The sequence below is a fragment of the Symsagittifera roscoffensis genome, chromosome 2 (genome assembly GCF_963678635.1).
Source record: "Symsagittifera roscoffensis chromosome 2, txSymRosc1.1, whole genome shotgun sequence".
NCBI lineage: Eukaryota > Metazoa > Xenacoelomorpha > Acoela > Convolutidae > Symsagittifera > Symsagittifera roscoffensis.
The window spans coordinates 54,167,759-54,193,955 of record NC_087063.1 but is presented as its reverse complement, the minus strand read 5'-3'; the positions used below and the strand labels follow the sequence as shown (position 1 = coordinate 54,193,955).

Genomic DNA, 26,197 nt, shown 5'->3' with positions numbered 1-26,197 from the left:
CTTATACACTCAGGTTGATTGCCAATGTTCCTATTGTTTGACTACTGATAATAATAACCCAACATACTATATTCCAAAAGTTTCACCTAAATAGTGATCACGAATCCTTGTATGATATCAAGGTACTGTGTGTATACAATTTATTCAAAATGATCGATTATTGGTTGTAAGATATGAAGCTAGCACAGTCTGATGATATCAATATGTTTAAAAGATAGAGTACTCACTACCCAATCAAGAACAATTATTATGGGTTTAAAACCAAAAAACAAGAAGATAAAAACTATTTTCAAAAAAATGTAAGTGTTTTGTACTTTAGTTAGTCGCGATTCAATAGTCGAACTTGTTTTTAAAGAAAAATTTTTCCCTGTTTAGTGCTGCGCTAAACAGACAAAACTTGAAAGCAGTAATTCTCAAGTGGGCGTCTATTGCACCCACTGAGTCCTGTGCTACCTAACTGCGTTCGGATTGCCCGAGCTAGATCTACTAAAATCCTCAAGGTAATCATTTTTGCAAAAAATAGTTTGGATTTTAATCCACACAAATTAGCGTCGAACTCTGTTTTCAATTAGATTTAGTGTCGCAAATATTTAACTTCTTTTTTGTCTTCTTAAGTATTGACAAAGTCGGACCCCTCCGGGTTGGCAAAACAAAGATCCCTCCGGATTGGCAAAAATGAGACCCCTCCGGATTGGCAAAACTGGGACCCTTCCGGATTGGCAAAACTAAGACCCTTCCGGATTGGCAAAGCTAAGACCCTTGCGGATTGGCAAAACTAGGATCCATCCAGATTGGCAAAAATGGGACGCTTCCGCATTGGCAGAATTAGGCCCCTTCCGGATTGGGACACCTCCGGGTTCGTAAAAATAGCTTTTCCGGGACGTTTAAAAATTTCATACGAGACCCTTCCCGATACGGTCTACGAGTTTTTTATGCTATATGAATTAACTAGGAACGGTGTATTCCGTCCCTAGACCCTTACGGATTGAAGCTAAGGTGCTCATTTGACAATTCTCCTTGACTGTGAAGGGTCTTATAACTAGCTTAGTCTTGACTCGACTATCGTTTTCTGTGTTCCTTAGCCCTTCCTTTTTGTCGAGAAAAACGTAAAAACGCCTTATTCAAACGTTACTACCCTTTGGTATCGGTGTAAAGGCTTTCCAAAAAAACTTTTACAAAACGTGAAATGTCTTCTTTCACAAACTGGTAACTTTGGTAAAAACGTTGTCCAGTAGTTCCAAAGTTATCAACCAAAACGTTTTTTTCTAAGGTGGTCAAAAATTATCTCACTTATAGGTTCCGCCTAATTTTTTTCGCAATTGTTATCTTATTGACCTACAAATTATTGATCCGAGCTCAAGAGGCCTATTTTGTTTCAGTTTTTTGCAAAAGACCTGATCTAAAACGTTCCAGTTGAAAAATTTTCCAAAATCAATGCTATTTAGACCCTTCCTGATTGATGAATCCGCTAAATCAAACAAGTTAAGTTCAAATTCACAGTAACCCGGAAGATTATTGCCAAAGGGGTTTTAAAACCTGTCGATTCACCAGCAAACGTTGTCCGAACAACAATTTTTATTTCCTAACGCAAAAATTCCAAAAAGTTTTTTTATTTTGTAAAGTTTAGTTTTTTCAAAAATAAAGAAAATTCCGTTCTCGGCACCCAATTAGTTTCAACCACTTCCGAACTAAAGTTAACTGGTTCCGACTATTATACTAGTACAGTTACGATATAACTCAATGTTTCAGCGCAATTTTCCGTTTCAAAAAATATCGATATATCGAAAATCGCGATTTGTGGGGGGATCAAAATAACACTAGTTTGACCCTAAAAACCGGTCTGCTTACTGTGCTTTTCACTGAAAAACGGTATAGGCTGTATAAATAGTAATAATAGTAAAAATATAACCCTCCGAGTTTGTTCAATATCCGGACTAAGGTGCTTAACTCGGAAATTCGCAACTCGGTTGAGGGTCACTTCAGTGCAGTCACTGTCGAGCACCCCACAGATTCATATCTTATTTATTGTACCAAAAGGGATACAAAACTTGTTAACGACACCCAACAGTTGTTTGTAGTTATCCTTGAGACCCGGATCAGTCTTCCGCTCTCTTCCCAAGACCCTTCCGAATTGAGCGCAAGTTAGCATTAACGTGCTTAAATACTCAAATAACCCTACAGTACAAGCACCAGAAACGGGTCACAATTTTGAGCGTAACAATCTTGACTGATATAAATGCCTGTAACAACAATATATCTAACAACAAAAAACGGTAGGGTCGGTTCACATCTCGTCTGGGTTGATGATCTCTCCTGATTTTATATACTTTTTTTTACTGTTTTTGGTTTTTCGGTTAACTTTTTTTAATGTTTTTTGATTTTTCTTAAGTATTTTTGGTCATATACCACTCAGGGAACGACGAGACCGCAAATCCACCCACCCTTCCTGGTAAATGAATTTTTGGTCCTAACAAGGTTAAAAAGATAGATCCGGGAATCCGGAAGGCTTCCGCGCTGCGAACTACGCTTCCGCCCCGGTGGTTAGGGCCTTATTTTAAGCATCCGCTCGGCGCGGAGTGCTCGTGAACGGTTCTGCCGGTCATGATGTTAAAAAAGAGTAATACCCAGGAGCGCCATAAAAACATCTATATAACATTCGCCCGGAAGTAGATATCGACATAAAATAAAGCTAGGTTCTAAAACGACTGGCTAGCGTCAAAACACAGCTCTAGATGCTTTTCACTGTCTCTGCCGAAGCCAGTTCTTTTGGTGGTATTTCTAATATCGGGTCGACAAAACGTGAATATTTCCGGCTTCGATCAGAACGCTCTAATTAACTTAATTAAATGCAGAAACATTGAGCTCATGGCTGGGTCTCAGCATCCCCAGACCACGAGGTCACTCCTAAAAACAAAGCAACTGCATATTTATCATTATACTTTTTTTTACAGTATATAAAAATCATAATCTCCATCAAAGACGGATCAACCCTTTCCCTTAACTCCTAGCTTCTCACAATCTGAAAATGAATTTAGATGTTATTATTTCAATTCAGGACATAACCAGAAGCTAAAAATTCATTTAAACAGAGAGTTAGAGTTTTCTCTCGAGACCCCTCCGGATTCTGTTATTCGAGCAAATAACACTCCTCTTTCTTCCCGGAAGGCTGGAGACGTCGTCCCAATACCCTTCCTGGTTCTCGAGATGCGTGTTGTAACGATTGTAGCGGGACAATCGTTACAACTCGGAATGGTCTGATAGCTGTTTTCTATTTCAATCTCGTTCTGTCCCGCACAATTGTCGTTCACCGATTTTTAGCCACAAATTCTGTTGTTCTGCTTCTTTTTGCAGTTTTCAGTTGTCGCAAAACTTCCTCGTCGTCACGTGTCTTTTTTTCCAAACGAGTTTTTGAAAATTAAAATGTCAGTCCAAATTAACCATTCCACGTTCGTCAAAATGAACAATTAACACCGTTAATGTGCTAAAACCGCCAATTTTCCGCTCAGCTTCAACAATAAAAATTCGATTTCGAACTTGCATTTTGATACATTCTGGTCGAATGTCACATGGGTAGTGCAGATGGCTCATGAGAAGATCGTTCAATGATAGTATTCGGTTTTTGATTGTCAGTGGTTTTTTTGTCGATTGTAATGTTTTGATCCCTCAAGCCAATTTTCTTAACATGTTTTTAAACTCTCCCTGAAATGCTAGAAATTGATCTAGAAATACCCCGAAATATTTAACTTCAGACTTCTCTTCTATTCTGTTATCATCTAATAATATACTTTGAATTGTGGTTTCATAGAGCTTTGAATTGTGGTTTCTGCCTTGATGTTTTTCGCTAAATACTATCAATTCAGTTTTGTTTGCGTTGTTTAGAGAAGTGTTTTGTGAAGTACAGCCAAAAAAATCTGAAGAGGTTTTTGCAGTGGCTGTAGAGCGTTTTTAATGTCCTTATCAGCACAAAATAGTAGTGTATCATCTGAAAATTGTACCACTTTGCAAAACTCAGTTAAATTTTTGTTCAAGTCGTTTATGTTTAGGTTGAAAACTAGGGGTTCCAAAACTGTAATTTCAGGTACGCTTTGGCGAAGTGAGATCCAACTCGATTCAATTTTTTTTACTATAGTTTTCTGCTGTCTTTTGTTTATAAAGCTATAATTCGTTTCAATAGCTAATTCAGAGAATCCCAAATCATTCAATTTGTCTTTTTAAATGTTCGTGGTTGATGGAATCGAAAGCTTTGGATAAATCTAATAAAGATACGGCAAAATATTTGTTTTCATCCATTGATTTGTGGAAGAACTCAGTGCAATAAAGGATGGCGTCCATCATTGAATATGAAGTTCTAAAACCAAAGTGGGTGTTGCTGAGCAGGTTATTAGATGATAAGTGTTCATTGATTTGTTTTTATAGTAATTGCTATAAAATTTTAGAGAGTACACCTGTTATGGAGATTTGTCTACAGTTCTCTGCTTTTTCTAGGTAATCTTTTTGTATATTAAGGTAAAAATCGCCTTTTTGAGTCTAGTTGGAATTAAATTGTACCTAATAAATTCATTTATAAGAAATGTAAGGTGTGGATATACTTCATTGCACCCATCTTTCAGAGCCCATCTTTCAGGCTGGTAGATCAGAAGATCCGGGTGGTTTATTTGCGTTTGAACTTGTTATTTCGTTTTTACATTCGATTCCACTTACAAACCGGAAACAAAACTTTGATTGCGTTCGTTTCTGGTCATTGTGTTTTGATGCATGATTCAATTGCGTTTTTGCCAATTTCTTACTCAAAAAAAAACAACCGAGTCCAGAAAACTTAAAAGTAAAGATTGCTTTTTTGAAGTTGTTTGTCATTGCTTCATAAAATGAACATTTTTAATAGTGTGGTTTTGTTTGCTGATTTTTTCGAGTTTCTTGTATAATTTTTTATTATCCATTTCTGTCGCTCAGTTGTTTTAGGATTAAAAGTTTCCGATATGAAACTATCGTATTTCAGGTTGAATTTTGATTTGTCATTACGAATGTAGACTGTTTTAAGTGGTGCGCAACTTTTCAGGCAGCCTACTTTTTTGGAATTTAAAACGTTGAACAATTTTTCAGGGTTATTTTGCCTGTAAAAAGGCTCCCAAATATTGCTTGTTAGGGCAGTTTCAAATTCTTTTTCTGAATATTTCAATCTATTGTAGATAGTGCGCTTAATTCTACGATATCAAAATACTAACTTGAATTCAGATATCAAAATTGTAGCTCAGTGATCAGTTATAATTGTTGGAGTGAAAAAATTTAAAACTTTGTTCTTCATTTCGAAGATTAAATCTGTGATAGTTTAGTCAAATTTCTAAGTTATAGGGCGTTAAAATTGTATCCAGGGATTATTTGTTTTCAGTATTGAAAACGTTTATGCTGTAGTCGCCCCAGAGAACAATATTTGATATATAGGATTGTGCAAAGTCAACTGACAGAGCAAGCAATTAGTAGAAGAGTGAGCTGATCAGGGGGGGGGGGGGGGGGGGGGGGGGGTGTGATGACTCTCATGTATTAACATAGGTTATAGAGTATCCGCTCATCACCCTATGTATTAACATAGGAAATAGAGTCTACAATGTATTAAGATAGGGAATGATAAGGATTCAGTGTGATGGTAAGATAATGGTAAGGAAAACGAAAAATTTTTAGTTTTTGAGTAGAAATGTCTAGTTTTTTCGCAAAAACTGTGGCGCGCGTTACCCAATGGGAAAATATTTTTGGTGTATTACGTGGGAATAGATATTCCAGTGTATTAAGCTTGGTCATTGGTCATAGTTTCAGATGATAAGATGGTAAATTTCAGAAAAGTTTTTGGCGCACGATCTTACCTTGTTTTAAGATATTATTCAGATTTCGCAAATATTAGGATAGTAAATATATATCCCTAACCATAAGGGTTAAAAATTCCTTGTATTGACATAGAGACTAGGTTTCCCAATGTATTAAGATAGGTAATGGTAAGGTTTTAGTGTGATGGTAAGGAAATGGTAAGAAAAACGGTGTTTTTGGCCTTTGTGTGGAAATGTCTAGTTTTTTTGCAAAAATCTCGGCATGCGTTTTTTAATTTTTGAGTATTACATGTAGATTGTGTAATGAAGACATTACGTTTATTGGTTCATGGTAAGTCCATGGTAACATGTGCAAAAATTTGGAAAAGTTTATAAAAATGATATTTTTTTTCAAAAAATTAAAAACACGATAAGATTTGATATATTTTGACTTAATAACTATTTTTTTAGATGATCCTTTTCTGCAAAAATTTCAAAGTTTTTTGGAAAAATTTGCAAAAATTTCAAGTTTTTGGAAAAAATTGCAGATATGTCAAAAATTTGGCAAGTTTTTTGTTGCTCCTGATTTAATTTAAAAAAGTATAATTTTTTTATAAGTATTTAATTAAGCCCAAATTATATTTCATTTGGCATCATGTTGAGACAATGATACAAAACGTTGAATAGAAATAAGAATTTGTCCACAACTTTCTTTCAAAAAAATTAAATACGATAAAGTTTACCCCAATTTTAGCTAAAAAGCGGTTTATATAATTCTCTGAACACATAAAGCTCATTTTAGCTGAATCAATATTGATACTTCCGATTTTTCGGGAAAATAAGGTAATTAATCGTAGTTTTCGAGAAAGTAAAATTAATCAAATCTATCCAAAGTTTTCCATTTTTAACCTTTCATTTGTGTAAATAACTGGTTTTTTGTTCAATTCAAGGAGAATTCACCTTAGAACTTCAATTTAAGTGAACAATAAGAGCAATATTCACTGAAATTTCTAGATCAAACTCCATGATCCAGCTCCTCCTCAGTTTTTTCTCAAAGAATAACCCAAACCTATACAGAAATTTTAACTTCTGAGACGTTTTTAACATTTTTATTGATGAAAAATTCCAGATCATTGATAAAAATTGAACATTTTACCGCTAAAATTGACTAAAAATGGGGTATATTTCTCTTAAAAGTATATTAGATGGTATGATATTCAACAAAATCTTCTTCAAAACTGATGATTGTCTCTCTGTTGCTTCTACAACATAATTTTCATGGTTTTTCCGTAGAATTTTTCTATGTCCTAAGCTTATTCTTGCTTTCTGCTTATTGCATGTTTTCGCTCTGGAACTCACTTTGCAAGAAACTTTAGTCAGAACTGAGGAATTTAGGAGAAAATATCATCAATTGAACGAACAATTTGTTGACAGAGATAAAATTAGAACTGATAACGTCTAATTATTTTCACCTAAATTGTACATGTTCTCCTTTAGGATCCCTTGTTAAGTTGCTACAGCAAATTATTTCAGCAAAAATCCACGTTTGAGATCACTAAATATCACTTTTCTTGCAAAATAGTATGTAATTCGCTTTTTGTTCTTGATGTTTGTCGGAAATTTTCTCAAAAATGTCGAAGTGAGAAAAAATTGCTGCTACTTTAAGCATTCGAAAGCACATGTACAAATTGAGAATTTAGAGGTGTATTTTTAAGTTGATTTCTTAGAATAAATTAAGAGCAGTTCTATTGTTTATAATCTGCAAAACCTTTGAAAGTAGAAATACGCAAGCGAACTTAATTCCATATTTCTGCAACATTTATAATATCTGAAAGATCTGTTCTCAAAAACAATGATTAAGTAAAGGAAATCATAATGCAAACTGTAACAATTGAAAAATTTTGCGAACTTTATAAAGCAAAAACTCTATAATTCAACGTAATTTTCTAAACAGAACTAAATTTTTACTGTGTGTCTAGTTGAAAATTGTTTTGTATAAATTCATAAAAAAAGAGAACATACATCTGGTTTTGCTAAAGTATTGGTTTGCTTAGAATTAGTCAGCAGACTCCATTTTGTTTTCTCTAAAAATCTTTCTACATCAAATTTTTTTATCCAAAAGAATGAAATGTAGATCTTGAAAGCAAATTTTTGATTTATGCTCTATGTATCATCTTCCAAAAGATGTTGGAGTTGGGTTTACTTCACTACAATATAATTTCAAAACATCTGAATTTTCATAAAAGATAACCTAGTATATCAAATGATTAAAAATTTTCCAAACATTACACTTTTATGTTGGATTTTTTCTCAAGATGTAATATATAAGCTAAATTTTAATTTAAAAAAATCTCTAAACTCCTAACGAATTGAATTGATTTTCTATCTCAGTTTGATTTTTTCTCAGTTTCTGTTTCATCTACTATCTTCAAAAATTGAAATTCAGAGAGAAAAATGTTTCATTTCAACGAACGTTCGTTAATCCGAAGCAGAATTATTACCATAAATCCTTTTTGAAAAAATTTTACTTTCCTGTCTCAACCTATAACTGTACTTTGCTGTTTCAACTCTGAATTTCTATTTTGAAGTAAAGTTTTGGTTGAGAATGATGTATACTATTATCATGAAATTTTCAAATTTTAGCAAAACATATATTTTCCAGGTCAGTTATCAAAAGCAAACGAAAACCAAAATTCTTATTAAATCGATCCCCATTATTTGCTACGCACTACTCTATGATTACTTTTACTAGCACTAAGCAAGGAGAACTTTAAAATGGTCAATAGGTGAATACTTCCAAGTAATCGATGTTCAATAAATATCCTGCTTTTTATAGTATTTCAACAAACACTTAAGCACTCATTAGCGTATGTGATTTTTTTTTACTACCAATTTATCGCAACAAAATCCCCGCAAGCTGACAACCTATGGAGTTTTTACTTTAAATTTGAAATTTTCAGATCGATTTCCACTGAAAGTTTCAAGACAATTTGAACTCGGTTGTTGCTGGTTTTTACATCAATCAGAACCTTTGAATATGACAGAACAAGAATAGTGCTGAAAACTGTAAATTGTTTACCAGAAATTTTTCAAATTTAGTGTAAAGATTTTTCAGGTTCAGTAAAAATTCATTATTCAAAGTGTTTTCTACTATGTTTTTATTAAAAATATATCAATTTTACTTTTTCTTGGAGTGTGTTTTGAGACTGCTGATAACATTATTTATCATTATGTTGACAATGCTTCTTCTTGATATGATTAGTAAGTTCTTTGCTGATATATGTATTAAAGTTACAATTGGAACACTGTAAAACGCCACAGCAGTGCTTTCGATGTCTTGATGCGTGTAAGCGGGTGTATTCTCTGGCACATTCAAGACATGCAATTCTTTCGTTTCTATTCAGTTACGCCATCTCAAGAAATAGAAAAAGAAAAAATACGAGATTTAGAATGTCCCTAATTTTCAGAAAAGAAAAGTTGAATAGTCTCAAAAAATGGATAAAAAAAATAAAAAAAGCAAATTTCTTAACCAATTGTTTTTAAGGTGAAAAAAAATCAGAATGGATTTTGATTAGCTGAAAAAAAATTATCCTATCTAACTATGGAATTTTCAAAAGTTTTGCTATCAGCCAATCAGAATCGAGCAATTCTTATAAGGAAATATTCATCTTTTCTGATATCAGCCAATCAGAATTGACTTTCAATGGTCATGGAATTTTCAATAACTTTTAAGTCAACCAATCAAAACTGAGTTCTACTTCTCATGGATTTTTAAATAATTTTGATATCGTTTGTAGATATCAAGAATTTCTTCACAGGTAGTATTTGTGGTTATAATCAATCAGAATGAAATATTCACAGATTTAAAAATACTTTGTAGATCAGAACCAAACTATGTTTATGAAACTTCTCCATCAATCAATTTAATTGAATTGTTCTAACATAACTAACATATACAATTGACACCAAAGTGAGATAAATGAGATTTCTTGTCTGGTTTATGTTGTTTTTTCGATGCTAAATTCAAGTTTTGAAATTTTAATCAAAATTTTTTCGATTTGTTCTATTTCTAACCAGTGAAAAGTGAAATTACCGAAATAAACATTTTTTTGTTTTCTTTCTGGAATATTGTAATATAAACCACCAGAAATTTTATAATATTGGATAATCGATTAAAAGATTTTCGGACAAATCTAGATTTTGTCTTTGTAACAAATTCAAAACAGTAATCGAAATGATGTTCCTTCAATATTTGATTCATAGACTCTTCCATTCTTTTTTTTTCACTGATCGACCACTCAATTTGAGTTAGCTCTTCTAAATCAAAAATAACCTTGTTGATAAACCTGGCAGTACTCTTCTTTTCTGAAATCTCCTCTCCATCTTTTTAACAGAACTATTGAACTTTCTGCGTTTCTATACAAGTTAAAACTAATACAATCTCCATCAACGTCATCTGTCCACCGCTCTTTCTCTTTTTTGTAGTAGTTCAACCTTAAAATCTGATAAATGTTCAATTCAGACATTGAAAACGCTTTTGATAGAAAAATATTTCTTACTGAAATTAAAAAAAAAAGAAACTTCAAAAAAACTTGAATTGTTGTACCAATTTTTGATTAATTTGTAATCAACATAAAAATTTGTTTTTCCCTTATTTAGAGACTGATTATTTTTAAGTGAATTCATAAAGTCAATCAAAACTTCAAATTAAGGCAACTAAAAAAAACAATGAAATTCAGAAATTCAAAAAACAACAAAAATGTTACAATTAATTATACATTTTGTTTGTATTTTTGTTCAAATAAGACAAATTTTACTTAATTTTTAATAAAAGCAGTAATTAAATATTTTTTTTCCGTAATTTCAGAAACAAACACTGGAAAAGCAAACACTGGAAATCCCAGCTCTAAAACTAAATGTGCACTTCAGTGAAAAATGATAGCTTTGAACCAACAATATTTTTTTTAAATTAACAAACATACAAAATATCACAAAGCATTACTGAAGCTTACAATTATCAACAAACTATCAATAAATGAAAATGGAAGTAAAACGTATGAATCATCATGATTTCATTATATGGAAGTAATACCAAATATGGAATGTTTTATATGATATCTGATATACCGAAATCGCGTAGACGTTACTTCGCCTATAAAAATCCAAAATTCTCAGCAAAAATCAATCTTCCCAATGGCTGATGCTATGTGCCAAGCTCTTCCCAGCTTGTTTTCAGATTATTGCAAAAAATTGCTCTTTTTTTCGTTTCCAATGATTTTTACGAATAAAACATAGTAGCACATGATTATTGTGTCTGTACCCATAACGCTTTAGGTTCTTTGAGAATTGTAAGTTCCCGTTAGTTTTAATAGGAATATCTCTTAGCTCACTAGCCCGGGAGGTTTCATTAAACTTCAGAATCTTGACAATTTCCGTCCCAGTTTCAAACTGGTGCAGTAACTCGCCCGTTCTCTTATGATTCAGAGTATTTTTTTTAGATTTAAAAAACTAGCAAAATAACTAAAATCCACAAAATGTTTTCATCAACCTTATTCCCTTAGAATTAGTTCTGGAATTCTGAATGGTTAAATTTTATTGGTTATTTCTAGAATTTAGAAGATTGAGAAAAATCTAGAAGTTAATGTGTAACGACTTCCTATAAAATTCAAGGATTTAATCTGTAGATTCTAAAAACTAGAAGCTTCTAGAATTTAATGAATAATGACGTCAATTTCTCTGGTGGAAATTTTCCACAACTTTAACTGTTCTATAAAAGTTAAAGTGTAAAGGCGTCATTTTTTCAGGTGGTATTATTTTTTTTACCTGAATAATTCAAAAGACGCCTTCTTAGCTCTGTAGAGGAATCATGTCAGACCCTCTGAACGGCTTTTTCAAATAGTTTTTCTTATGATAATTGATATTTGTTACAAGAAATTTGTCAAAACTAATTTTTTTCTAGCTTGAACAGTTTTTAACACAAAAATTTGAATTTTACGTGCACGAAAATTTCACTCAAGTGTTTTGCAAAATGCAAAAATAATCTAAGAGTTTTTTTGGTAAAATGCACGTCTTTTTTTGTTTTTTTAAAAAATTATGAAAAATTCTAACTTCTTTTCGTAGATGATAAGGCAAAAAACGCAAAATTTTAATGTAAAAAGCATGTTGACTAATTGCTTAGAAAACTTTTATACTGATGACTTTCATCGCTATTCCCTATGTTAATATCTTGGTTCTCTAATGTTTCTGATCAACCGACATGCAAAAATGAGTTTTCTGAGGGTTAAATTTTGAATAAAACTTTCACACTTACTAAGTGTCTAGTTGAAAATTGTTTTGTATAAATTCATTTGTTTTGTATAAACATCTGGTTTTGCTAAAATATTGGTTTGCATAGAATTAGTCAGCAGACTCCATATTTTTTTCTCTAAAAATCTTTCTGCATCAAACTTTTTTATCCAAAAGAATGAAATGTAGATCTTGAAAGCAAATTTTTGATTTATGCTTCATGTAGCATCTTCCAAAAGATGTTGGAGTTGGGTGTACTTCACTACAAGAAAACTTCAAAAAATCTGAATTTTCATAAAACATAACCTAGTATATCAAATGATTAAAAATTTTCCAAACATTACACTTTTATGTTGGATTTTTTCTCAAGTTGTAATATTTAAGCTAAATTTTAATTTAAAAAAATCTCTAAACTCCTAATGAATTGAATTGAGTTTCTATCTCAATTTGATTTTTTCTCAGTTTCTGTTTCATGTACTATCTTCCAAAATTGAAATTCAGAGAGAAAAATGTTTCATTTCAACGAACGTTCATTAATCCGAAGCAGAATTATTACCATAAATCCTTTCAAAAAAATTTTCACTTTATTGTCTCGACTTAAAACTGTACTTTGCTGTTTCAACTCTGATCTTCTATTTTGAAGTAAAGTTTTGGTTGAGAATGATGTATACTATTATCATGAAATTTTCAAATTTTAGCAAAACATATATTTTCCAGGTCAGTTATCAAAAGCAAACGAAAACCAAAATTCTTATTAAATCGATCCCCATTATTTGCTACGCACTACTCTATGATTACTTTTACTAGCACTAAGCAAGGAGAACTTTAAAATGGTCAATAGGTGAATACTTCCAAGTAATCGATGTTCAATAAATATCCTGCTTTTTATAGTATTTCAACAAACACTTAAGCACTCATTAGCGTATGTGATTCTTTTTTACTACCAATTTATCGCAACAAAATCCCCGCAAGCTGACAACTTATGGAGTTTTTACTTAAAATTAGAGATTTTCGGATGGATTTCCATTGAAAATTTCAAGAACTTTTGAACTCGGTTGTTGCTGGTTTTTACATCAATTAGAACTTTTGAATATGACAGAACAAGAATAGTGATGAAAAACTGTAACTTTTTCACCAGAACATCTTCAAATTTAGTGTATAGGCTTTTCGGATTCAGTAAAAATTCATTATTCAAAGTGTTTTCTACTATGTTTTTATTAAAAAAATATCAATTTTAATTTTTCTTGGAGTGTGTTTTGAGACTGCTGATAATATTATTTATCATTATGTTGACAATGCTTCTTCTTGCTATGATTAGTAAGTTCTTCGCTGATATATGTATAAAAGTTACAATTGGAACACTTTAAAACGCCACAGCAGTGCTTTCGATGTCTTGATGAGTGTAAGCGGGTGTTTTCTCTGGCACATTCAAGACATGAAATTCTTTCTTTTCATTGCAGTTACGCCATCTCAAGAAACAGAAAAAAAATGCGAGATTTAGAATGACCCCAATTTTCAGAAAAGAAAAGTTTAATAGCCTCAAAAAATGAATAAAATTGAATAAAAAAAGCAAATTTCTTAACCAATTGTTTTTAAGGTGAAAAAAAATCAGAATGGATTTGCTATTTAGATTAGCTGAAAAAAAATTTATCCAATCTAACTATGGAATTTTCAAAAGTTTTGCTATCAGCCAATCAGAATCGAGCAATTCATTTAAGGAAATATTCATCTTTTCTGATATCAGCCAATCAGAATTGACTTTCAATGGTCATGAAGTTTTCAATAATTTTTAAGTCAACCAATCAAAACTGAGTTCTACTTCTCATGGATTTTTAAATAATTTTGATATCGTTTGTAGATATCAAGGATTTCTTCACAGGTAGTATCTGTGGTAATGAAACCAAACAGAATGAAATTTTCACAGATTTAAAAATACTTTGTAGATCAGAACCAAACTATGTTTATGAAACTTCTCCATCAATCAATTTAATTGAATTGTTCTAACATAACTAACATATACAATTGACACCAAAGTGAGATAAATGAGATTTCTTGTCTGGTTTATATTGTTTTTCGATGCTAAATTCAAACTTTGAAATTTCAATCAAAGTTTTTTCGATTTGTTCTTTTTCTAACCAGTGAAAATTGAAATTACCGAAATATACATTTTTTGTTTTCTTTCTGGAATATTGTAATATAAACAACCGGAAATTTTTAAATATTGGATAATCGATTAAAAAATTTTCGGACAAATCTAGATTTTGTATTTGTATCAAATTCAAAACAGTAATCGAAATGATGTTCCTTCAATATTTGGTTCATAGACTCTTCCATTCTTTTTTTTTTCACTGATCGACCACTCGATTTGAGTTAGCTCTTCTAAATAAAAACCTTGTTGATAAACCTGGCAGTACTCTTCTTTTCTGAAATCTCCTCTCCATCTTTTTAACAGAACTATTTAACTTTCTGTGTTTCTATACAAGTTAAAACTAATACAATCTCCATCAACGTCATCTGTCCACCACTCTTTCTCTTTTTTGTAGTAGTTCAACCTTAAAATCTGATAAATGTTCAATTGAGACATTGAAAACGCTTTTGATAGAAACATATTTTTTACTGATGTTAATAAAGAAACTTGAAAAAACTCGAATTGTTGTACCATTTTTGATTAATTTGTAATCAACATAGAAATTTGTTTTTCCCTTATTCAGACTCTGATTATTTTTAAGTGAATTCAGGTAGTCAATCAAAACATCAAATTAAGGCAACTAAAAAAACATTGAAATTAAGAAATTCAAAAAACAACAAAAATGTTACTATTAACTATACATTTTGTTTGTAATTTTGTTCAAATAAGACAAATTTTACTTAATTTTTGATGAAAGCAGTAATTAAATAATTTTTTCCGTAATTTCAGAAACAAACACTGGAAAAGCAAACACTGGATATCCCAGCTCTAAAACTAAATGTGCACTTCAGTGACAAATGATAGCTTTGAATCAACAATGTTTTTTTAAATTAACAAACATACAAAATATCACAAAGCATTACTGAAGCTTACAATTATCAACAAACTTGAAGTCTCCCAAAATTTGGGACTGTTATTTGAATTCGTTCAAAGTATAATTGACATAAGCAACTTGTTTCATTGCTTCAATCTCTTTTGCGGTGAACAGTCGAATCTGAATGTAGGGAGGTTTGTTAACATTGTAGTTTTTGATTGTGACATACACCCTCCTCATGTTGTATGTTGCTATTTCATATACTCTATTACAGATCGCCAGCTCCTGATCCATAGTTGATTCTTTGCCAACTTGGCTTCCTATATACGTACGAGTCCAAGGCTTTCAGCATCGTGAAGAACAGTTTTCCGGATTGCCGATAATGCTTCACCTTCTTTTTCACTAAGATAGACTTGTTGGGACTTTTCAAATTGTCCCAAACTGTTATTTTATAAAAGTTGAAATAAAATTTCCCATTGTAGGATTTTTGGAACCAAACAAATCTCCCAATTCTTGTTTGATTCTTTGAGAGTTCAATATAGTTGGGCCTAGTGTCTTTTCTTGAATACGTTTTTGAAGAACAGACTGATCAAATGATAGAATTGATTTTGAGGTTAAATGAAATGGAAGTAAAACGTATGAATCATCATGATTTAATTATATGGAAGTAATACCAAATATGGAATGTTTTATATGACATCTGATATACCGAAATCGCGTAGACGTTACTTCGCCTATAAAAATCCAAAGTTGTCAGCAAAAATCAATCTTCCCAATGGCTAATGCTATGTGCCAAGCTCTTCCCAGCTTTTTTCAGATTATTGCAAAAAATCAGTATTTTTTCGTTTCCAATGATTTTTACGAATAATACATAGTAGCACATGATTATTGTGTCTGTACCCATAACGCTTTAGGTTCTTTGAGAATTGTAAGTTCCAGTTAGTTTTAATAGGAATATCTCTTAGCCAAATTATTCAGAGATTGGATAAGTATGTATACATATATCAAGAAATTGACTGTCTTTACACTTTATTCAAGCACAGATTCTATTCAAGTTTTCTTACGTCAAGCGGAAAAATGTTCAATCAGCTTAGTCGAGCAGTTCAACAGAAACCGAAACGATGCCTAGTATTGCAAAGAAACGACTAATTCGGAAAAAATTCAAAAGATATTATTTATGTTCCAACCAGAAACTGGCGTCCACACAAACTCTTGGTTCAGCTATTCTGGATAGAATTCAAAAAATTCAAAACTCAAAAACTCATTTGTTCAAGATTTTTGATTGCTTTATTAATTGTCATGGTTCTGTGCATAGTGATTATGTAAACTTTGTGATAAAATAATCAATTGTCTTCAAATAAGCTCTTAAAAATTTACACTGATAAATCTTTAAAAACTAAGATTTGGTTCATGAACACTTTATTCAGATAAAAAGAAAAACCAATTTACAATTAATTGGGAAACGTAAAAAAATGTGTAGAAAGACAAAAATTGAGTAATTTTCGAGTTCCTTGTCACTTTTTTCTTCATGTGCCACACCATGTTTTCTTCTAAACAAAGCTAAGTTATCCTGTTGAAACTTCAATTTTTCTTTCTTGTACCTTGTATCACGAATTGTTTCAATTTTTCGCCAATCATTTAGGGAAACTCTTACGCGACTGAAACACTTTTTCGGATCTCTGTAGAAGATGTCAAATTCAACCATTTTTTCAAAAATAGTCATTTGTAGTAAATGTTCACTTGTAAGCAAATGAAAACTATTCCGTGTCCCAGATCCACAACTTCATCAAAATTTTTTCTTTTGAATCATATGAAAACCCGTACTTTTTTCTCGAAGTTGACTTAAGCATTGCCAATTCTTTTCTAAATTCTCTAATTCTTTTACTCTCGATTTCTCTCCATTTTGAAAGATCCATGATGGTTTGCTCACTAGCTTGGGAGGTTTCATTAAATTTCAGAATCTTGAAAATTTTGGTCCCAATTTCAAACTGGTGCAGTAACTCGCCCGTTCTCTTATGATTCAGAGTATCTTTTTTAAATTGAGAAAAAACTAGCAAAATAACTAAAATCCACAAATTGTTTTCATCAACCTCATCACCTTAGAATTAGTTCTGGAATTCTGATTGGTTAAATTTCAGTGGTTATTTCTAGAATTTAGAAGATTGAGAAAAATCTAGAAGTTAAAGTGTAATGACTTCTTATAAAATTTAAGGATTTAATCTGTAGATTCTAAGATTTAGAAGATTCCAGAATTTAATGAATAATGACGTCAATTTCTCTGGTGGAATCTTTCCACAACTTTTACTGTTCTATAAAAGTTAAAGTGTAATGGCGTCATTTTTTCAGGTGGTATTATTTTTTTAACCTAAATAATTCAAAAGACGCCTTCTTAGCTCTGTAGAAGAATGAATCATGTCAGACCCTCTGAATGGCTTTTTCAAATAGTTTTTCTTATGATTATTGATATTTGTTACAAGAATTTTGTCAAAACTAATTTTTTTCTAGCTTGAACAGTTTTTAACACAAAAATTTGAATTTTTTTCCTACGTGTACCAAAAATTCTGTCAAGTTTTTTGCAAAATGCAAAAATAATTGAAGAGTTTTTTTGGTAAAATGCACGTTTTTATTGTTTTTTTCAAAAATTATGAAAATTTCTAACTTTGTTTCTTAGATGATAAGGCAAAAAACGCAAAATTTCAATGTAAAAAGCATGTTGACTTGTTGCTTAGAAAACTTTTATACTGATGACTTTCATCGCTATTCCCTATGTTAATATCTTGGTTTTCTAATGTTTCTGATCAACCGATATGCAAAAATGAGTTTCTGAGGGTTAAATTTTGAATAAAACTTTCATAAAGATTAGTAATTAACTGTGGGAGAAAAAATAAAATGATTTAATTCGGCAAGATGCTAAAAGTGTTTCTTTTTTTTCGACAAATTGCAAAATTTGTTCCAGTTTTTTTCAACAGAATACGAAACATAATTGAATTTTTCAGCAAGATGGGAAAAAGTGTTTCAATTTTTTCAAGCGTATGCAAAAAGTGTTTCAATTTTTTTGTACAAATGCAAAAATTGTTTCATATTTTTTGACAAAATGCGAAAAGTTTATCATTTTTTTTGACAAGACGCGAAAAGTGTTTCACTTTATTTAACAATATGCGAAAAGTGTTTCACTATTATTTGACAAGATGCGAAAAGTGTTTAACTTTTTTAACAAGATGCGAAAAGTGTTTCACATTTTTTCCTAGAAATGCAAAAAAGGGTTTTTAATTTTTTTTCTACAAAGTGCTAAAAGTGTGTACAAGATGCAAAAACCACTCGGTCACTTTTTACTTGTGTACAGTTTTCTGGTGTTTTTCCGAATATGTGTTCAAAAATTGTTCGAGTTTCTTAACAAATGTGCAATTTCGGAGCTTTAAATTAGGTTCTAACTGTTTTTCAATGATTTACACTGAGCCTCTCATCTGTTCTCATAAATAAAATGAAATTGAAGGAATTAATTAATTACAGAAAACGAAGTCAATACCAAACAACAATTATTAACAAAAAACTTTTAATCAAAGAGCTGTCGAGCAGCAGAAGAGTTCTGGAGGTTCTCTATAGAACGCAGAGCTGGACGAGGTTCCATTGCTGGTGGTTGTTGGGGAGGAGTGTTTTGAGGCGTCATTGTTTCTGAGAAACCCTCATCTTCATCTATTGTGATAGGGTTTTCGGCTGATCCTGCTTCCTCCCACGGAAAAAGGAGGTCGTCGACTGGTTGAGCCACAAATCTTGAGTCAGGAATATCGGAGTAGATCATTCCCACATGATCAGAAACTCCCTCCATCATTAGCATTTCTTCAAGTTGGTTCTCTGTCATGGGTACTTGTGTCATATGATGTTCGTTGAAGTCCCTTCGCATCACTTCCACCATATGCCAGACTTGGATTGGGATGTCCATTCGTGCCAGAAAAACTCCAGAGACTGTTTCTCGCACTTGGATTTGTACTAGATCAGGCGAACATTCTACAGAGTACATGAGGTTGTTGTTTTACTTCGCGAACATAATTTTGAGCAATAAACTCAGTTAAAGAGTAAAAACAAGAAAGAGCTAAGAGAGGGTTAGCTGACGGAAGATAAGTTGAAATTAAGGTATTTAGAGCTGAGAGAGGAGGTAGTTGACGGTAGTTAAGTTGAAAATAAATTGATTTTTAGTTAGGAGATAGGGGTTACCTTCAACTCAAATGTGTGGGTTTGATCAATCAGAACTGGTATTGAAACACGTAATCAAAAAAAAACATTTTCCTGTAAATTTCTGATATTTCTTCTCCGCTTTTTGTTCTTTCAGGGTTATAAAATTTCGATTCGGGAAAATTTTTCATTCTGACATGACAGTTTTTTAACTTTCAGCCATGTTATACATAGACTATATTTTTAGTGTTAATTCCCGGCTCCTGAATTCATTTTTTGACAAAAAGCGAAAAGTGTTTCAGATTTTTTTGACAAGACGCGACAAGTGTTCTACATTATTTAATTTAGAGATGAATTCAGGAGCCGGGAACTAACACTAAAATTATAGTCTATGTATAACATGGCTGAAAATTAAAAAATGACATGTCAGAATGAAAACTTTTCCCGAATCGAAATTTTATAACCCTGAAAGAACAAAAAGCGGAGAAGAAATATCAGAAATTTACAGGAAAATGGTTTTTTTTTTGTAATAACAGTTGTTGAAATTTGATTGGTCTAAAAGTTTTCAAGCAATTTTAAACAAGTTTCTCATTTTTCAGATCTTTGATCGTTAAGTAATTTTTTTGTAAATTTAAAAAATGTAAATTTTTTTTTACGTGTACCAAAAATTCTCTCAAGTGTTTTGCAAAATGCAAAAATAATCTAAGAGTTTTTTTGGTAAAGTGCACGTTCTTTCTTGGTTTTTTCAAAAATCATGTAAAATTCCAACTTTGTTTCTTAGATGATAAGGCAAAAAACGCAAAATTTTAATGTAACAACATGTTGACTTATTGCTTTGACTTTTATTGGAAACTTTTATATTGATGACTTTCATCGCTATTCCCTTTGTTAATATCTTGATTTACTATTGTTTCTGATCAACAGACATGCAAAAATGAGATTTCTGAAGGATTAAACTTTGAATAAAACTTTCATAAAGATTAGTAAATAACTGTGGGAGAAAAAAATAAAATGATTTAATTCGGCAAGATGCTAAAAGTGTTTCAAACTTTTCTACAAATCTCAAATGCTTCTTCTGGCTATGATTAGTAAGTTCTTCGCTGATATATGTATAAAAGTTACAATTGGAACACTTAAAAACGCCACAGCAGTGTTTTCGATGTCTTGATGAGTGTAAGCGGGTGTTTTCTCTGGCACATTCAAGACATGAAATTCTTTCGTTTCTATGCAGTTACGCCATCTCAAGAAATAGAAAAAAAAATGCGAGATTTAGAATGTCCCCAATTTTCAGAAAAGAAAAGTTTAATAGCCTCAAAAAATGAATAAAATTGAATAAAAAAAGCAAATTTCTTAACCAATTGTTTTTAAGGTGAAAAAAAAATCAGAATGTATTTGCTATTTAGATTAGCTGAAAAAAAATTTATCCAATCTAACTATAGATTTTTCAAAAGTTTTGCTATCAGCCAATCAAAATCGAGCAATTCATATAAGGAAATGTTCATCTTTTCTGATATCAGCCAATCAGAATTGACTTTCAATGGTCATGAAGTTTTCAATAACTTTTAAGTCAACCAATCAAAACTGAGTTCTACTTCTCATGGATTTTTAAATATTTTTGATATCGTTTGTAGATATCAAGGATTTCTTCACAGGTAGTATCTGTGGTAATAAAACCAATCAGAATGAAATTTTCACAGATTTAAAAATACTTTGTAGATCAGAACCAAACTATGTTTATGAAACTTCTCCATCAATCAATTTAATTGAATTGTTCTAACATAACTAACATATACAATTGACACCAAAGTGAGATAAATGCGATTTCTTGTCTGGTTTATATTGTTTTTCGATGCTAAATTCAAACTTTGAAATTTCAATCAAAGTTTTTTCGATTTGTTCTTTTTCTAACCAGTGAAAAGTGAAATTACCGAAATATACATTTTTTGTTTTCTTTCTGGAATATTGTAATATAAACAACCGGAAATTTTTAAATATTGGATAATCGATTAAAAAATCTTCGGACAAATCTAGATTTTGTATTTGTATCAAGTTCAAAACAGTAATCGAAATGATCTTCCTTCAACATTTGGTTCATAGACTCTTCCATTCTTTTTTTTTCACTGATCGACCACTCGCTTTGAGTTAGCTCTTCTAAATAAAAACCTTGTTGATAAACCTGGCAGTACTCTTCTTTTCTGAAATCTCCTCTCCATCTTTTTAACAGAACTATTGAACTTTCTGTGTTTCTATACAAGTTAAAATTAATACAATCTCCATCAACGTCATCTGTCCACCACTCTTTCTCCTTTTTGTAGTAGTTCAACCTTAAAATCTGATAAATGTTCAATTGAGACATTGAAAACGCTTTTGATAGAAACATATTTCTTAGTGATGTTATTAAAGAAACTTGAAAAAACTCGAATTGTTGTACCATTTTTGATTAATTTGTAATCAACATAGAAATTTGTTTTTCCCTTATTCAGAGACTGATTATTTTTAAGTGAATTCAGGTAGTCAATCAAAACATCAAATTAAGGCAACTAAAAACATTGAAATTAGGAAATTCAAAAAACAACAAAAATGTTACAATTAACTATACATTTTGTTTGTAATTTTGTTCAAATAAGACAAATTTTACTTAATTTTTGATGAAAGCAGTAATTAAATAATTTTTTCCGTATTTTCAGAAACAAACACTGGAAAAGCAAACACTGGATAACCCAGCTCTAAAACTAAATGTGCACTTCAGTGACAAATGATAGCTTTGAACCAACAATGTTTTTTTAAATTAACAAAACATACAAAATATCACAAAGTATTACTGAAGCTTACAATTATCAACAAACTTGAAGTCTCCCAAAATTTGAGACAGTTATTTGAATTCGTTCAAAGTATAATTGACATAAGCAATTTGTTTCATTGCTTCAATCTCTTTTGCGGTGAACAGTCGAATCTGAATGTAGGGAGGTTTGTTAACATTGTAGTTCTTGATTGTGACATACACCCTCCTCATGTTGTATGTTGCTATTTCATATACTCTATTACAGATCGCCAGCTCCTGATCCATAGTTGATTCTTTGCCAAACTTGGCTTCCTATATACGTACGAAACCAAGGTTTTCAGCATCGTGAATAACAGTTTTCCGGATTGCCGATAATGCTTCACCTTCTTTTTCACTAAGATAGACTTGTTGGGACTTTTCAAATTGTCCCAAACTGTTATTTTATAAAAATTGAAATAAAATTTCCCATTGTAGGATTTTTGGAACCAAACAAATCTCCCAATTCTTGTTTGATTCTTTGAGAGTTCAATATAGTTGGGCCTAGTGTCTTTTGTTGAATACGGTTTTGAAGAACAGACTGATCAAATGATAGAATTGATTTTGAGGTTAAATGAAAATGGAAGTAAAACGTATGAATCATCATGATTTCATTATATGGAAGTAATACCAAATATGGAAAGTTTTATATGACATCTGATATACCGAAATCGCGTAGACGTTACTTCGCCTATAAAAATCCAAAGTTCTCAGCAAAAATCAATCTTCCCAATGGCTGATGCTATGTGCCAAGCTCTTCCCAGCTTTTTTTCAGATTATTGCAAAAAATCGCTATTTTTTTTCGTTTCCAATGATTTTTACGAATAATACATAGTAGCACATGATTATTGTGTCTGTACCCATAACGCTTTAGGTTCTTTGAGAATTGTAAGTTCCAGTTAGTTTTAATAGGAATATCTTTTAGCCAAATTATTCAGAAATTGGATAAGTATGTATACATATATCAAGAAATTGACTGTCTTTACACTTTATTCAAGCACAGATTCTATTCAAGTTTTCTTACGTCAAGCGGAGAAATGTTAAATCAGCTTAGTCGAGCAGTTCAACAGAAACCGAAACGATGCCTAGTATTGCAAAGAAACGACTAATTCGGAAAAAATTCAAAAGATATTATTCATGTTCCAACCAGAAACTGGCGTCCACGCAAACTCTTGGTTCAGCGTTTCTGGATAGAATTCGAAAAATTCAAAACTCAAAAACTCATTTGTTCAAGATTTTTGATTGCTTTATTGATTGTCATGGTTCTGTGCATAGTGATTATGTAAACTTTGTGATAAAATAATCAATTGTCTTCAAATAAGCTCTTAAAAATTTACACTGATAAATCTTTAAAAACTAAGCTTTGGTTCAGGAACACTTTATTCAGATAAAAAGAAAAACCAATTTACAATTAATTGCGAAACGTAAAAAAATGTGTAGAAAGACGAAAATTGAGTTGTTTTCGAGTTCCTTGTCACTTTCTTCTTCATGTGCCACACCATGTTTTCTTCTAAACAAAGCTAAGTTATCCTTTTGAAACTTGAATTTTTCTTTCTTGTACCTTGTATCACGAATTGTTTCAATTTTTCGCCAATCATTTAGGGAAACTCTTACGCGACTGAAACACTTTTTCGGATCTCTGTAGAAGATGTCAAATTCAACCATTTTTTCAAAAATAGTCATTTGTAGTAAATGTTCACTTGTAAGCAAATGAAAACTATTCCGTGTCCCAGATCCACAACTTCATCAAAATTTTTTCTTTTGAATCATATGAAAACCCGTACTTTTTTCTCGAAGTTGACTTAAACATTGCCAATTCTTTTCTAAATTCTCTAATTCTTTTACTCTCGACTTCTCTCCATTTTGAAAGATCCATGATAGTTTGCTCACTAGCTTGGGAGGTTTCATTAAATTTCAGAATCTTGAAAATTTCGGTCCCAATTTCAAACTGGTGCAGTAACTCGCCCGTTCTTTTATGATTCAGATTATCTTTTTTAGATTGAAAAAAAAACAAGCAAAATAACTAAAATCCACAAATTGTTTTCATCAACCTCATCACCTTAGAATTAGTTCTGGAATTCTGATTGGTTAAATTTTAGTGGTTATTTCTAGAATTTAGAAGATTGAGAAAAATCTAGAAGTTAAAGTGTAATGACTTCTTATAAAATTTAAGGATTTAATCTGTAGATTCTAAGAACTAGAAGATTCTAGAATTTAATGAATAATGACGTCAATTTCTCTGGTGGAAATTTTCCACAACTTTTACTGTTCTATAAAAGTTAAAGTGTAATGGCGTCATTTTTTCAGGTGGTATTATTTTTTTTAACCTAAATAATTCAAAAGACGCCTTCTTAGCTCTGTAGAAGAATGAATCATGTCAGACCCTCTGAATGGGTTTTTCAAATAGTTTTTCTTATGATTATTGATATTTGTTACAAGAATTTTGTCAAAACTAATTTTTTTCTAACTTGAACAGTTTTTAACACAAAAATTTGAATTTTTTTCCTACGTGTACCAAAAATTCTGTCAAGTGTTTTGCAAAATGCAAAAATAAACGAAAAGTTTTTTTGGTAAAATGCACGTTTTTTTTTGTTTTTTTTTTCGAAAATTATGAAAATTTCTAACTTTGTTTCTTAGATGATAAGGCAAAAAACGCAAAATTTTAATGTAAAAAGCATGTTGACTCATTGCTTAGAAAACTTTTATACTGATGACTTTCATCGCTATTCGCTATGTTAATATCTTGGTTCTCTAATGTTTCTGATCAACCGATATGCAAAAATGAGTTTTCTGAGGGTTAAATTTTGAATAAAACTTTCATAAAGATTAGTAATCAACTGTGGGAGAAAAAATAAAATGATTTAATTGGGCAAGATGCTAAAAGTGTTTCAATTTTTTCTACAAATCTCAAAAATTATTTTTTTTTTTCGACAAATTGCAAAATTTGTTCCAGTTTTTTTCAACAGAATACGAAACATAATTCAATTTTTCAGCAAGATGGGAAAAAGTGTTTCAATTTTTTCAAGCGTATGCAAAAAGTGTTTCAATTTTTTTGTACAAATGCAAAAATTGTTTCATATTTTTCGACAAAATGCGAAAAGTTTATCATTTTTTTGACAAGACGCGAAAAGTGTTTCACTTTATTTAACAATATGCGAAAAGTGATTCACTATTATTTGACAAGATGCGAAAAGTGTTTCACTTTTTTAACAAGATGCGAAAAGTGTTTCACATTTTTTCCTAGAAATGCAAAAAGTGTTTCATTTTTTTTCTACAAAGTGCTAAAAGTGTGTACAAGATGCAAAAACCACTCGGTCACTTTTTACTTGTGTACAGTTTTCTGGTGCTTTTCCGAATATGTGTTCAAAAATTGTTCGAGTTTCTTAACAAATGTGCAATTTCGGAGCTTTAAATTAGGTTCTAACTGTTTTTCAATGATTTACACTGAGCCTCTCATCTGTTCTCATAAATAAAATGAAATTGAAGAAATTAATTAATTACAGGAAACGAAGTCAATACCAAACAACAGTTATTAACAAAAAACTTTTAATCAAAGAGCTGTCGAGCAGCAGAAGAGTTCTGGAGGTTCTCTATAGAACGCAGAGCTGGACGAGGTTCCATTGCTGGTGGTTGTTGGGGAGGAGTGTTTTGAGGCGTCATTGTTTCTGAGAAACCCTCATCTTCATCTATTGTGATAGGGTTTTCGGCTGATCCTGCTTCCTCCCACGGAAAAAGGAAGTCGTCGACTGGTTGAGCCACAAATCATGAGTCAGGAATATCGGAGTAGATCATTCCCAGATGATCAGAAACTCCCTCCATCATTAGCATTTCTTCAAGTTGGTTCTCTGTCATGGGTACTTGTGTCATATGATGTTCGTTGAAGTCCCTTCGCATCACTTCCACCATATGCCAGACTTGGATTGGGATGTCCATTCGTGCCAGAAAAACTCCAGAGACTGTTTCTCGCACTTGGATTTCTACTAGATCAGGCGAACATTCTACAGAGTACATGAGGTTGTTGTTTTACTTCGCGAACATAATTTTGAGCAATAAACTCAGTTAAAGAGTAAAAACAAGAAAGAGCTGAGAGAGGGTTAGCTGACGGAAGATAAGTTGAAATTAAGGTA

At 31.5% G+C, this 26,197-nt stretch overlaps 2 protein-coding genes across 5 annotated transcripts in view; one reads left to right on the top strand and one right to left on the bottom strand.

Annotated features, from left to right (window-relative positions):
* The window catches only part of LOC134839139 (septin-2-like), a 411,571-nt gene that overhangs the window by 206,116 nt on the left and 179,258 nt on the right, over nucleotides 1-26,197 (bottom strand). The gene's annotated exons all lie outside the window — the stretch shown is intronic.
* LOC134839138 (transcription factor Dp-1-like) overlaps nucleotides 12,831-26,197 on the top strand; it is a 367,543-nt gene continuing 354,176 nt past the window's right edge. For both annotated transcript variants that reach the window (XM_063854585.1, XM_063854584.1), the window contains exon 1: nucleotides 12,831-12,840. The gene's annotated coding sequence lies outside the window, so the exon portion shown is untranslated. The remainder of the gene's footprint in view (nucleotides 12,841-26,197) is intronic.